Here is a 14,998-nt window from a genome sequence, read left to right on the forward strand (position 1 = left end):
ACTACTTGTGCTTGTTAGAAGTAATAGTTCACCAATATAACTGGGGGGTGGGGGAATAAATTATGTATCAATTTTAAACAATTCTTAATTTATCAACCAAAGTAAACAAAAATTATAAAGAAATGCACATACACACATACACCAGATATGTTGACTAGGGAAACCCTTGATCAGAGGGAAAACACTAGTGGGAGTGATGTCCACAGAATAATGTACTAATATGAATATTCCTTGTTAGAGGATAGTCCCTATTAGGAGTTTTTTACAATGCTTAGCACAAAGAGTCCCTATTAGGAGGCTTTGAATCCTTGTTAGGAGATTCCAACCCTGTTAGGATTGAAGAAGGCAACTGAACCCACAGTCCAAACAACTTCAGGATCATATCAACAAACCCACTATCCAATTGATCTTGGTACTATTCCTTTCAGAATAGTAAATGTAGAATAGTATCTTTTCTTTTCCTCTATCTAGTATGTCAAACTCCTTCACCTTCAGATCATGCAAACAAATATGGAACTTGTTAGTAACCCTTAAGGTCACTTACACACATTAGCAGATTACTCTTCTCTTCTACTTCACAATTCGCAAGTCTTCTCTACTTTGCAATCACAACTACTACTTTTAGAACTTGGAAAACACCTTTCCTTTATACCATACTCAATTATTAATCTTTAGAGTTGGCTTCATACACTTAACATTCATTTGGGTTGGCTCCATATTTAACTAAATGAAATAAACATTTAATTAATGCTGTCGGCTCATAGTTGTATCCAAACTTTCACATGTGTGACTTTTGTACCTATGCACTTGCTGACATCATCAGTGGTTAGTGTACTTCCTCTAGTTAACTATACAACCCTTCATTCCAAGCACAATATGTTACATTGATCATACAATAGAAACTATTTTCCCATTACTTTGTTTTCCTGCAGTTCTTAGTAAATCATCAATATCTTCTGTACACTGTCGATTCAAGTTTTGCACACTTGACCACATGTCAAATACATGCTGTAGCATATGCTATTAACTACACATGGGAAGATACACAATGTGATGTCTTCATTACATAAATCTTAGTCTGCTACTATGTTAGTCTTACTATGTTGTCATCAATGACAAACAAAGTCATAACATTGTTCTACAATGTTTTCTCATAGCATCAACATTCATGCTAAAAATCTCCCCTTTTGGCATTAATGGCAACATAAATGAAAAACATTTAGTTCCAAAAATACCAATGAGTTTTCTTCATCAATCAAATCTTGCTTCATGTAAGTCCTTCAACACTACTCCCCCATAGTGCAAGTTCTTTCTAATGTGTTTCATATCACTCTCTTTCATTCTAATGTTTTTCATATCACTCTCTCTCCCCCATTGACATCAATATCAAAGGTAGTACAATAATAGAACATATAACAATCTATTAAGACAACCACAAGCCAGTCTATTACTTTACAATCTTTGCATATAACTAAATAAAACAAGTATCTAAAGATACTATTGTATACTAATTACCTATTACTAAGAGTCCTTGACTAACTCTATTCATCACAGACACTCCCTCATTGAGGAAGCATCAACATTCAGTCTAGTCTAACAATGGTGCTGTGTACCCTGGACTGATGCACCTCTGCATCTTCTATTTTGAGCTAGGTAGGGACATAACCTCAAGCATACCTCTCAGGTATTCAAATGTGTCCTTTGGTAAGGCTTTTGTGAAAATGTCTGCAATCTATTCCATAGCGTTGATGTATTCCGATTTGATTTCTTTCTCTACAACTTTTTCTTTCAGTACATGATATTTTATAGCAATGTGCTTAGTCTTAGAATGCAAAAAAAGATTCTTAGAAATGATGACTATACTTGTGTTATCACAATAAATGATAACAGGTTCTATGAATGTGATTGCAATATCCTTCATCATCTACTTCATCCATATGATTTGATTATAGTTATTTTCTGCTACAACATACTCTACCTCTGCAGTACTTTGTGAGGTATAATCTTGCTTCTTGCTGAGCCAAGAAACTATTTTTTCTCCAAGAAAATTTTGCTCCTCTGCTAGTGCTTTTACTGTCATCTCTATCTCTGGCCCAATCAACATCTGTATAGGTATAGGGAGTAAAGTCACTATTTTTGTCATACCAAATACCATAATAGGATGTTCCTTTTAGATATCTGAATATTCTTTTTACTACTGCATAGTGATATTCCTTAGGATCAGCTTGAAATCTTGCCACAATTCCAATTGCATTGGCTATATTTGGTCTGCTATGAGTCTGATACTGTAATCCTCCAATCATAGATCTATACTTCTTTTGTTCAATAGTAGGTATCTCATCTTTGCTAGATAACTTATGACCAATTATCATAGGAGTTCCAATAGGTTTACAACTTTCTAAACCAAATCTTTTTAGTAAATCCTTTAAGTACTTGGTTTGAGAAATAAAAATACCTTCTTTGTTCTAAACAATCTTCAATCCCAAGAAAAATTTCATTTCACCTATCATGCTCATTTCAAACTCATTCTTCATGTCCTCAGAGAATTTGTTACCGACTTCATCATTTCCACCAAAAATGATGTCATCAACAAATACAATGATTATAGCAAACCATCTTCTATTTTCTTTAAGTACAAGTTACCATCTACCGTTCCTTTAGCAAATCCAAGCTTTGCTAAGTATTTGTCCCATCTTTCATACCAGGTTCTTGGTGCTTGTTTTAATCCACATAATGCTTTCTTTAGTTTGCAAACCATGTCCTTTTCTTCTATTAAAGGAAAACCCTCTGGTTGCTCAATGTAAAAGTCTTCTTCAAGTTCTCCATTTAAGAATGCTGACTTAACATCTATTTGATATACCTTAAAATTCTTGTTTGCTGCATAAGCTAGGAACATTCTAACTACTTCCATTCTTAATACAGGAGGATATGTTTCTTCATAATCAATTCCTTCTTGTTGAGAATAACCTTTGCATACAAGACTTTCTTTTTTTCTTATCACTTCTTCTTGTTCATTCATTTTATTTCTGAATACCCATTTCATGCCAATCACATTTTTGTCCTTTGGTCTAGGAATAAATTCCCTTGTGTCATTCTTGATTATCTGCTAGAGTTCTTCCTTCATTGATTTTTCCCAATAATTGTCTTTGATTGCTTCATCTACACTTCTTGGTTCTACTTGAGATATTAGACATAGTTCTTCATTAATTTTGCTCCTTGTCATTACCCCTTTTTCTTTACTACGTATTATCCAATCTGTAGGATGATTCTTTATCAAGTTCCTATTTGGAGTAGGAGTTTCTAATTCAATTCTTATCTCAGGTACTATGCTCTATTCTTGTCTCACATTTTCAATTTGCACATTATTCTACAAGTCATTGTTAGTCTTGAAGAATATCTCATTACTTCTATTAGCCTTTCTAGAGTAATCATCTCCATCAGAGTTATAGTCCATTATCTTTTCCTTGGTACCAAACTTTTCATCAACTTTAACATTTGCACACTCTACTATAGTTTTTGTTTTATAGTTGAAACATCTGTAAGATTTTCTTTTCAATGAATAACCAAGAAACATACCTTCATTGCTCCTTGGATCAAATTTACTGATATCATCATCTCTTCTGATGTAAAATTTTCTTCCAAATATCCTGAAGTACTTGACTGATGGTGAGTGACCAAACCATAATTTATAGGGTGTTTTGTCCATACCTTTCCTAAGTTGCACTTTTTTCAGTGTGTATACTACTGTAATGATTGCTTCTCTCCAAAATGTCTTTGGTACATCATTCTCAAATAACATAGCTCTTGCTACTTCAACAATTGATTTGTTTCTTCTTTCAACAATCCCATTCTACTCAGGTGTATAGGGTGAGGATAGTTGTCTCTTGATGCCATGTTCTTCACAATAGATATTGAATTCTCTAGAGGCGAATTCTCCTCCTCTATCTAATCTTAAGCTTTTGATCTTAACTCTAGATTCATTTTTAACCTTGTTCTTAAATATCCTGAATTTCTCAAATGCTTCTAATTTTTCTTTAAGAAAAGTTACCCACATCATTCTAGTGAAATCATCAACAAAAATCATAAAGTACCTTTCTCCATAGAATCCTCTTATTCTTGCAAGACCACTCAGATCTATATGTACCAGTTCCAACTTTTGTGTAGTACAAAACTACTTGCTAAGAAATGAGACTCTTTTCTGCTAAGCCAAAATGCATTCTTTACAAATAGTGTCAGTGGGCTTAGAGATTTTGGGAAAATCTCTCACAAAAAGTGTGTTACTGGCCTTCACAATGTTATTAAAGTTAATGTGACAAAATCTTTTGTGCCATAACCAAATATTGTAAATCTTTGCTACTAAATATGTTATTTCAGTGGAGTTTAACTAAAATACATTACCTCTAGTTTTTGTACCAGTACCAAGTAGTTTTCTTTCCTTTTCTTGATAATGCATTTATCATTTCCAAATTGTAGTTGATAGCCTTTGTCCATAAGCTATCCAACACTCAACAAGTTATGCTTAAGTCCATCAACAAAATAAACATCATTAATATATGTTTTACCATCAAGTGTTATAGATCCAATTCCTATAATATGACAAGCTACATTATTCCCTACTCTGACAATTCCTCCATCATAGCTTTTGAATTTGACAAGCTTGCTCATATCACCAGTCATGTGATGCAAACAACCACTATCAATGATCCAATCTTTCTTTTCAACTTGTGAAATTAGCACACTTTCTTCTCTGATTTCTCTGTCAAGATCATCATCTTTTATAGCTACAAATCCTAATTCATCTTCACTTTTTCTTTGATTTGATTCTTCTTCATCTTCTTCTTCATTAGCATATAAACAATTTCTAGATCTTCTAGATCTGGATCTACCCTTAAACTTCCTTTCTCTTTTAGGACACATATGCTTAATGACCATATTCATTAAAAGTCCAACATTTAAAGATATTCTTACCATCTTTTTCTCTTTCTACAGGAAGAGCCACTCCTTCTTAGATTTTTTCTTCAATGGATTTGTTGTTGCTAGCAATGTCTCCTGTGTTTTTGTGCTCCTTGCTAAACTAGGTTTGATGTTTAATGCATTGAATGTTGTCTCAACTTTTTCCAATTCACTAGACTATTTTAGATCAAATTCTACAGCTTCCAATCTACCAAGCAATGTCTCTTTGGTGAAATTAGTAGTGCAAGGTATCATCAGTTGAATCATTTGTGTCATTGACTTGAAAGGTGGTGTTAGACTTTTCAAGATCTTCCATATCACTTCATCATCAAATTTCTTTCCATCAAGAGATGTGATTCTTGCAACAATCTTAGATATTCTTTCAACATAGCTTCTCATAGATTCATCTTCCATCATTCTAGCATCTTGAAATGCGCAATACAAATTTTGCAATCTAACTCTTTTTGCATGTATATCTCCTTTGTAATTAGCTTCTAAAGTTTTCCAAATTTCATCAGAAGTTTTAAGTAGTTTCACCTGACTATACTCACTTTTAGGTTATGCTGATAGTATTGCTTCTCTTGCCCTTATGTTGCACATAAATACTTCTCTCTGTTCTTCGATGTAGGTTTCAAGATTGTCTTCTTCTGCAATGTTTTTGGATGTCTTGGTCACGAGCCAATATCCTGGTCCCATGCACAAGAGATGAGTCTTACTTTTATCCTTCCAATTGTCATAGTTTGTGCCATCAAATCTAGGATTTTCCTTTCCCAACATATTCACAATGGATCTCCCAATTTTTTTAGACTATCTTTCAAGGACCCAAGGCTCTGATACTAATTGTTAGAAGTAATAGTTCACCAATATAACTAAGTGGGGGGGGGGGGGGGGGGGGGTTGAATCAATTATGTATCAATTTTAAAAAAATTTTACTTTATCAACCAAAGTAAACAACAATCATAAAAAAATGCGCATACACACATACACCAGATATGTTGACTAGGGAAACCCTTGATTAGAGGGAAAACCCTAGTGGGAGTGATGTCCACAGAATAATGTACTAATCTAAATATTCCTTGTTAGAGGATAGACCCTGTTAGGAGTCTGTTACAATGCTTAGTAAAAAGAGTCCCTGCTAAGAGGCTTTGAATCCCTGTTAGGAGATTCCAACCCTATTAGAAGTTGAAGAAGGTAGTTGAACCCAATGTCCAAACAACTTCAGGATTAGATCAACGAACCCACTATCCAACTGATCTCAGTACTATTTCTTTCAGAATAATAGATGTGGAACAATCTCTTTTCTCTTCCTCTATCTAGTACATCAGACTCCTTCACCTTCAAATCATGCAAACAGATCTAGAACTCATTAGTAACCCTTAAGGTCACTTACACACATTAGCAGATTACTCTGCTCTTCTACTTCACAATTCGCAAGTCTTCTCTACTTTGTAATCACAACTACTACTTTTAGAACTTGGAAAAAACCTTACCTTTATACCATATTCAATTATTAATCTTTAGAGTCAGATTCATACACTTAATAATTCATTTGAGTTGGCTCCATATCTAATCAAATGAAATACACATTTAGTTAATGCCATCGGCTCACTGTTGTTTCTAAACTTTCACACATGTGACTTCTGTACCTATGCACTTGCTGACATCATTAGTGGTTAGTGTACTTCCTCCAGTTAACTATGCAACCCTACACAATATGTTATATTGATCATACAACATAAAGTATTTTCCCAATACTCTATTTTCCTACAGTTCTCAATAAATCATCAATATCTTTCGTACATCGTCGATTCAAGTTTTGCGCACTTGACAACCTATCAAATACATGCTGTAGTATATGCTATTAACTATGCATGGGGAGATACATAATGTGATGTCTTCAATACATAAATCTTAGTCTACTTCTCTGTCAGTCTTACTATGTTGTCATCAATTACAAACAAAGTCATAACACTGTTCTACAATGTTTTCTCATAGCATTAGCATTCATGCTAATAGTGCTTCTTCAATAATAGGAGGGAGAGGAGTGATTAAATCTTTATCCAAGAATAAGAGATCCTGAGATGGTGGTGGTGGTATGCCTAGAGGTCCTTATGGTAGGTTCCAATCCTCTCCCAAGGGTTGATTTGTAGGTGTATCTCATATTTTATCTCCCACCATCTTAGTTCTTACTGGCATAAAGTTGAAATTAGAAATGACAAAGACATCTATTTCTTTCCCTTCTTGTTCTTTGGTCCATTGTTGCTACTCATCTTCTAAAGTTGTAATATGAGTAGGTTGCCTAGGAATGGATGGTGGTGTTATGGTCAAGCTTCTCCTCATTTCTTTTGCTATAACCCTGGCTAAATGAGTCATTTGACCCAAAGGGAGATTATCCTCTTCACCTTCATCTTCTTCAACATTTTTCGTCAAGGATGGTCTCTAGAATTTGAGGGATTCGAATGAATTTCTTCTGTAACTTCTCTCTTCTTGTCTTTTTCCTTGTCGTCTCAACCCTAGCCTTCTTTGCAACTGAAGGGGAGGATTCTTCCTCTAAACCAACTAGAGGCACTTCTTATGCTTCTTCTTCCATCTCCCACTCTTTTTCTTGTCCAGGTGGGGGCACTTGTTTCATATCTTGGGCTTGAGCCCCTCTTCATCTTGAGGCTCTTCAATCTCAGGCTTAGCCTTCTTTGAGGAATCTCTTTTCCTCTTATTCATCCCTTTACCTACCCTAAAGTACTCAACATCCCTCTCATGCTGATACACCATTTCTGACCTGACTGGGGATTGAGTAGGGAAAGTTGGTAATATAACTTTTTCACCTTTACCCATAATTGGGCATGCTGTGGCTTGAAGGGTAACATCCTATGGAATTGGGTCAAGGTTAAAAGGCTTCTTTATACATTCCCTCATCAACTAAATTATGTTCCTTTCTCTATAATTTATATCCACATTCTCATCTCTATCTATCTCTGTATTCATGATTGGCCTATCATATATTTTGTCACAATTGTATAATGGGTCCAAGACATCTTAAGTGTCTTTTTGAACTGCCTTGAGTGGGATCTTCATTTTTAAGGCCTTATTTGAATATCATAGTCATTTATTACATTCATCTAATGGTCTTTTATAACATCTTCATGCACAAACTTCTTCCTTGCCAAATGCTGAACTCTACCAATATTATCAAAATAAGGGCGAGGGGAGTTGTAATCTTCCAAGGGATATGGACCCCACTCTAAATCAAAGGTCATAATATCTTGTTTTTACTTGACCTCAAATGCACCTATAGTAATAGGCCATACCCATCTCTTCTTATGCCACTTTCTCACTCTGTCATATGCAAATGTGAGCTATTTGGCAATCTCCAATAAGATGAGCCTATCTGATGGATATCTTAGGAGTTTCTTTATATTCACCACAATAATAGCTATCCTTAGGTAAGTGAATATTTTGAATTGGATGTAGTTGGCATTGATCTCTATGATCCTTAATGCTACCTCTACTGACATCTGTTTAGTATAATCACCCTCTATAAATTGGATGATTGCAAATATAAAAGAATCATTCACTATTTGGTACTCCTTGCTCTGATCTAAGATCTTCTTCTTTACCAACTAAGGATATACCACATAGGGCTAGGCATTGGCATTCTTATAGAGTCCTAGGTAGTAAGTTGTCCATGCTGCCAATAAGTACACCAAATATGATGTCATATAAAACTTGGGGTTGACTTTAACTGCTACCAACTGTTCACCTAGGTTGTCACTCAATATTATGGCCCAATCAATTGGCATTTTGGCTGTTCTGATGGTCTCTAGAAAATGGACCATCTAGATATGAAGATGCCTAGCTCCCAGTAGACCCACGACTCTGCTCAAAAGTACAATAACATATCCAATGTCATCCTTCATAAATCTCCTAGTCATGCCTATCTTTTTGGATCTACGTCCTACTAGTGTTCTATCAATAAAAAATGATGACTGTATGATCTCTGTGGCCTTCTTGTCATTCTCCCTATACCATCTTTTTGCTTGATGATAAGTTAGCTTTACATACTGATCAGTTATAGTTAGATGGAATACTTTCTCAATATTCCTAGGTCTTAGGTCCATGACTATCTCCCCTGTGACACTTTTAACAACTCTTTCTTCTAACACATAGTTTTCTACCAATGTCATAATAAGTTTTAAGGATTGCATTGATGTAGGATGGGATGCTGCATTGACCAACCTAGATCAGATAAGTGTAGAGACCATTGCAAACCTCTCTTTAGGCTTATTGCAGAGTATAAGGAATGAATTCTATTCTATGTGTCCCAATTTAGTATCTTTGATCTCCAAATGTCCATCTTGAAAATGTGATTTATTTGGTGCACCTTGAAACTTGAAGACAATGGGTTTTGGAGTGATCTTTTCTACAAGTGAGGATGATGAGGAATCCATTTTATCTACACAAAATAGAAAAAATTAGTCATGAGAGCTAAAAATTAAACCCTAAATAAGCCCTAATTGTTAAAAAAATTAAACTCAGAACTCCAAAACTTGAAAAAACACTAAAATCGCCCCTCTAGGACTTTGAAATGCAAATAAGTGCACCTTGCACACCTTAATAGGTGCACTAGGTGTTCTTAGAAAGCATTCTAAGTCTTTTGATGCAATTGTGCACCTATGACTTAGGATTTTTACTAGGGTTCTTTTATGTTTTTTAATTTTCATTGCAAATAAAGGTGCACATGTGCGCACCTTGAGGAGGTGTGCAGATGCGCACCTTGGTATCTTTAACCCTTTTGGTTTGTTTGTGTTATGTAAGTTTAGCACACCTTAATGGGTGCAGATGTGTGGGAGATTAGGAGGCACAATGAACAATGAAGAAGAAGGTGGGGGTACTTGGGCTTATATAGGCCTGGGTAAGTTTGCACCCTTTGGAGGTGCACATCTACACATGTGCATAGGTACATATCTTTTAAAGGAGATGAAAGCACAATTATGCATCTAGCACACTTGTGCACCTTGGATAGGTGTGCATGTGTGTTAGGTGCGCCAATGCTCACATTGGCACAAAAATCACCTAATCTTCTCAAATTCTCCACTTTTGACACCTCAATTTTCTCACTTAGAGGACAAGTGCTAGACCTAGACACTAGGTGGAGTTCCAAAATGACCCAAGCCCTAGACTAGGGGTCTGGGAGACAAAAAAATTTACTAGGTGGTCCCCATTTCTAGGAGAAATGGGGCATGCGTTGTAAAACTAAAACATGATTACAAATAATCTAGAATAAGGATGACATTTTCATATCACAAGAAAAATATATCAAAGATATATTGACAAGGTTTAGATTGGAATATTATAAGTCACTTGGTACACCTATGGTCACAGGTTGCAAATTGTCAAGCAAAGATGAATCTCCTAGTACAATACAAAAAAACTATAGATCAATGATAGGATGACTACAATATCTAACACATACATGACCAAATATAGCTAATTCACTTGGTATTATGGCTAGATTCCAAGTTGATCCTATAGTGACTCATTTGGCAATAGTAAAGATGATATTCATATATTTGAAGGGTACATTAGATTATGGATTATTGTATGACAGATCACATAATTTCACTTTATGTGCAACATTGATGTGAATTGGGAAGGAAATGTGGATGATAAAAAGAGTACTAGTGGTGGAGAATTCTTCTTGGGAGGAATATTGGTTTCATGGCTAAGCAAGAAATAGGATTGTATTTCATAATCTACAATAGAAGTAGAGAATGTAGCAGTAGAAAAAAATTGTAGTTAGATCATTTAGATGAAATAGAGGTTGAAGGATATATGTATTGAGTTTATAGAGCCTATTATTATTCACCATGATAACACATAGTTATTATGTCAAAGAATCTAGTACTACATTCAAATACTAAAAACATTTCTATAAAGTATTAATTTTTGAGATAGAAGGTAGTAGAAAAGGAAATCATATTGGAGTATTTTAGTACTAAGGAATAAATATCAGATGTCCTCACAAAAAACATTAGCAAAGGATACTTTTGAATATCTTAGAGGCATGCTTGGGGTAATTCCCCAACCTATTTCAAAGTAATTGATGCAATATTGCATAAGTCCAAAATAATTAGAGAATTTTATTTCACCTAGACTAGATGTTTGGTGATGCTCCTTTGGGGGAGTAGTAACTTTGGACAGAGTTATTAAGAACTCTTGAGAAAATATTTATACAACACTATCTATTGATACTTGGAATTTTTATAGATTATTTTGGATATAATTGAATAATGAGAGCACTTCATATTCTTTAGATTGGCATAGTGCCACCTTTATCATTAATGTTAATGGGGGAGAGTAATACATGAAAAAATCACGAAGGAGTGAGGGAGAAGTATACATATTTAGATAGGAGAGTAATACCCATGGGGAAGAGTATTGAGAAGAGAAATTTATGTCAAAAGGGGAGTATTCAGATTGATGGTTTTTTATCATATGTTGCCATCAATGTCAAAGGGGGAAATTGTTAGCATGTATGTCTAGTATATTCATGAAGGGGATATTTCTAGCATATTTGGGAGATGATTGAGTGGTTTTCACTTGGATTGATTGCTTATGTGTTGCACTAATGACTTGGTTTTTCATTGATGTCAATATATATGTATTTTGGTTATGAAAGTTAGAGTTGTAGAGAGGGATTTGTTCAATGACATCAAAGTATATAAAGTTAAGTTAAGTGGGATTATATTTATGTTTGTGGCTAGATGATATATATATATATATATATATATATATATATATATATATATATATATATATATATATATATATATATATGACAAATTTCCCGAGTTACAAGTGGATATGTGAAGACTAATCATAGGATAGTTTGTAGGAAATAATTTACTGGTAAATTAATTATATTTTTTAAGAAAGATGGAATTCAGTTGAACGAGCTTGGTTATTTATTGAAGAAATGTTTGTGATGATATGTTTGAGGTATTTGATTCTAGAGATTACTTTGTGAATGTCATTGAAGGATAACATGTGACATATTCACTGTCAACTAACTTTTTGGTTGTATTCTTTTGGGATGCACAAATGTAATGTAATATGTATTGTAATATCTTAATAAGGTCCTATAATATTTATTATGCATTGGAGAAGCCTTAAGTCCACTTAAATTATTTATTAGGATAAGGTATAAATGAAAAGTTTCTTCCTTGGTTGTAAGTGTGATTGTGTGATGTGATGGTATTCATGTTGAGGATGCAAATTTGATGTGAGAAAAGAAGTAGATAATGATTTGATTATGTTGATAACTGCAAAGAAAATGTATTGGAAGAGAAGTATTAGTCAGTTCAATATTAGGATATGTTATCCTAGAGATCAATTTTGTGTAATAGTTCCAAAGGAATTTAGATAGTGAGTTCAGTTGGCTTCTTATCAGCTCATAACAGAGTTGGAATCTTTTAAAAAGGATCCAAAGTGTCATAATAGGGACTCACACATATTGATTGTATATAATTGTCTCCTAATAGGGTCATATCCTTCTATAAGGAATTTTTTATATTAGTACATCATTTTGTGGGCATCACTCCCACCGAGGTTTTTCCTCTGATCAAGGGTTTCCCTAGTTAAAAAATCTTGTGTCACTGTGCATATTTATTATCTTATGGCTATTTAATATATTTTTTATTGGATTTGGATTTGATAAGATTAATTTAAGTTATAATTGGAACATAACTGATTCACCTCCCACCCCCCTTCCCTCAGTTGTGTTAGTAGACTTTGTTTTCTACCAATAAGCCTTAGATAACTCATACTAATGAAGGATGGAAGATAGATGGTATTGAAGTCACCATAGATGATATTCCTATCCTAAATTTTCCAAAGGAACAAGAAGATGCTTTGAATAATTTAGCAACAAAATAAGTTACGGGAGATATACCTATAGAGCATAAAAAAGTATTGGCAACTTATATCATTGAAGGTGATGAGAAAAATTAAGATGAAGCACATACTAAATATGTGGAAGTGGAAGGAGATAAGAGAAAACAAGAGAAAAAACAAGGTACTATAGATAAGGAGAAAGAATGGGTAACATTTTCATAGTCTTTATCTACTATTAAGCCAAATCTAGATGAAAGAGATGAATATGATATTCTAGCTATTCAAGGGCCTATTAACTTGAGTGTATTGAGCACTAATGAGCTCATGGAAATTTATACAACAAATCAATATAAGGCTAAATGATAAATGATGAAGGCTCAAAATAAATAGGAACAATTAGTCCAATCAATAAGAGACATATTATAAGATTTAGTACCTAAAGGTGATTTTGATCTAAATGCAATGCTTACTGAGCAATTGGATAAATAGTGATAATTGCAAGAGAATAAATGCAACATATTGAATATGCAACTATGTACAAAGTTCAAAAGGACTATGAGAGGAAGAGGTCAAAGAAGTTAGTATAATTAATTGCATTCAATAGAGGTGTATTGATAGTAGGTTTGAACTAGGTGAAGGAATAATTGAAGGAAGGTGGTAAGATACTTTCCATAATTGTGATTTGTCTAAGTGTATTAAAGATATTGAGAAGAAAAGAGTTGAAGCTCAAGAAGAGCTAAAGAAATTGATCTCTATTTTGGATCCGGTAAACCACTCTCCAACAATTTTTGGAGCTTTGAGAATAATTATCAATCACAAGCTCACAAATTTCAGTAATGAGTAAGAAAATATAGTAGCTACATTGTTAGAGATACAAAGCCATTTTATTCCCAAGATGGATATATTGCAAAAATGAATATAAGAGCATGAATTTATTTTAGGCTTATTGGAGATGAGCATTGTAGATCTGTACTATAAGAGCTAGCCTATCTATTGCATGGACACATAGTCATCATAGAGAATCTACATAAGACATGGGATAACAATATTTAGGTCATAAAGAAATACTTTGTTGATGTGTTTAGTAGAATATAAGTTTTCATATAATATATCGGTAATACATCTTTAGTTTTTATATCATTTTGCATACCTTTTTCATTTTTCTTGATAGGGGACTCATTAGTCAGTGAAAATTATGAGTCAAGTCATGATTGATATGTCAAAAGGGGAGTCAATTTTTGTTATTGATCAAAGAGACATTTTTGAAAATTATGTTTATAATTAGTTAACTTTTCACTGAGTTTTTCCATTAACAAAAAAGGGGGAAATTGTTGGCATAATGATGAAGATGGTTGAGTCATTGGTAATAGAGTGTCATGTTGTCATCACTAGCAACAAAGCATATTGGAAGTGATGGATCACCATACCCATAGTGAATTGGATTAAATAAATAAATTTACTAAGTGTTCAATATACTAGTGATAGAAAAATTATTTGTGGAATGAGTGATCAGTGTTGAACATTTTGGTCGTTTTAGGTTATGTAGTTCATGTGGAAGCATTGATAGTATGACATCAACCTAAATATAGAATTGCATCAGCTAGGTTGTAGTACAGGAAGATAAATGAGGAAGAGAATGATTGATATTTGTAGAAAAGGGTACTAGTAGAGTACACTTGATTAAATAGGTGAACTAGTAGAGTAATAGTCAAAGGATGATTTAATTTCCTATTGAATTGTAGTAGAGAAAAATGTTATTTTCCATTTAAATCTTCTATTACGTTTACTTAGGTGAACTTATTTATTAGGAGGAATTATTTATTTTGGATATTATTATTAGGAGGATATTGTTGAGTCATACTTTTGACTCCAACTACTCCTTGGATATGGTAAAGTCTAGTTTGGACACCACCCTTCTAGAGAGGAGGTGGTTGATTCCACCATAACTCTACTTCCCCCAAGTTGAGACACTTGTCTCAATATTTTTTCAAGCCTCCTTCCAACTCTTGCCTATATAAACGGGCTAGATCTAATCTATTTTACATATTAGAGATATTAGTGATTGTATTCTCCATATTGAAGATATATATATATATAATAAAGAGTTCAAAAAGAGATAAGTACAAAGATCAAAAATACCCCAGGAGATGAGGCT

This window comes from Cupressus sempervirens, chromosome 3 (assembly GCF_028749045.1).
Source record: "Cupressus sempervirens isolate cs-2001-9-10 chromosome 3, ASM2874904v1, whole genome shotgun sequence".
Lineage (NCBI taxonomy): Eukaryota > Viridiplantae > Streptophyta > Pinopsida > Cupressales > Cupressaceae > Cupressus > Cupressus sempervirens.